The sequence below is a fragment of the Acyrthosiphon pisum genome, unplaced genomic scaffold (assembly GCF_005508785.2).
Source record: "Acyrthosiphon pisum isolate AL4f unplaced genomic scaffold, pea_aphid_22Mar2018_4r6ur Scaffold_9258;HRSCAF=9854, whole genome shotgun sequence".
Taxonomy (NCBI): Eukaryota; Metazoa; Arthropoda; class Insecta; order Hemiptera; family Aphididae; genus Acyrthosiphon; species Acyrthosiphon pisum.
The window spans coordinates 1-1,120 of record NW_021779317.1 but is presented as its reverse complement, the minus strand read 5'-3'; the positions used below and the strand labels follow the sequence as shown (position 1 = coordinate 1,120).

Sequence of the window (1,120 nt, the reverse complement as noted above, 5' to 3'; positions counted from 1 at the left end):
GAATTAAATTAACTTAAAACATAATGTATAGTCAACGACGCGAAAATTCCGAGACAGTAATTTAGTGATAAAATAAGTTAGTATTTAATATAGTAATAAGATATTTTTATGTAGCAATAGCATTAAAAAATGAGGGCATTTTTTCCAAAAAACAACGGGGACTGTCGTATATTGTAGACAGTCGTCGCTGTAATATTATTTAATTTAAACATATTACATGTAAAAATCAACGTAGCAATTTAGATATTAATATAGGTCAATGAAGCAAGATGTGCTGAGGCAGCAAAAACTATTTTACTATATAACACTGCCGCGGCCGTACGCGCAAGGACAGGGGAATCCCCGTTGTCACTGAGTGAGTCGTTGAGAACGGGCTAGGGCGGTCTGAATTCGCGAAGTGTTTAATTTATATTTGTTTTAAAATTCAATAAAAGTGTTTCCGACCATTAAAACCCGAGTTAATAAATTTAATAAATATGTCTATCACATAATTTTCAAATTTCAATTTCATAAAAATTAGATGAATAATAAAACATGAAATAATATTAACTTAAATTAAAAATATTAATTCAGTATTTTATGTTGTGTTAATAATAAATTTATAAGAGGTACTATGATTAATAATATGTATTATGTATTTACAGGTAAAAAAATTATGAATAAAATAATTATATTTGATTTTGATTTCACAAATTAACAGTCAAGTTAAATTAACAGTTTAATTCTTAACCAATTTGTGTTTGTACTAATTCATTTTTCAACTGTTAACAAATCAATGTCAACATACATTGGAAATTCAAGATTTTATAAGTTATTAAGTGGTTAATACCTATTGGTACTATAACATGTAAGTATTGAACCAAATAAAATTATTGTCGATTAAAAATAAATATGTCTAACGCATCATTTTCAAATTTCAGTGAAAAAAAAAAATGTTTCTGTTTTTTATATACTATATTAAATAGATGAAAATAATATTAATGTTGTAAACAAATGTTTTATATTTGCAGGGAAAAACTGAAAGATAAAATAATTATAATCAATTTTGAATTCACTAACTATCGACGTACACTAAGGAACTGATTTAATACTTATTATTACAGAAATATCATACAAAAGC

General features: G+C 25.3%; 1 long non-coding RNA gene across 1 annotated transcript; it reads left to right on the top strand.

The window, feature by feature from the left end:
- The first annotated feature begins 594 nt into the window (after positions 1-594).
- LOC103311607 lies at positions 595-1,120 on the top strand. The gene is made up of 2 exons (XR_511264.3): positions 595-847; positions 1,011-1,120. It is a non-coding gene; the product is annotated as an uncharacterized LOC103311607 (long non-coding RNA).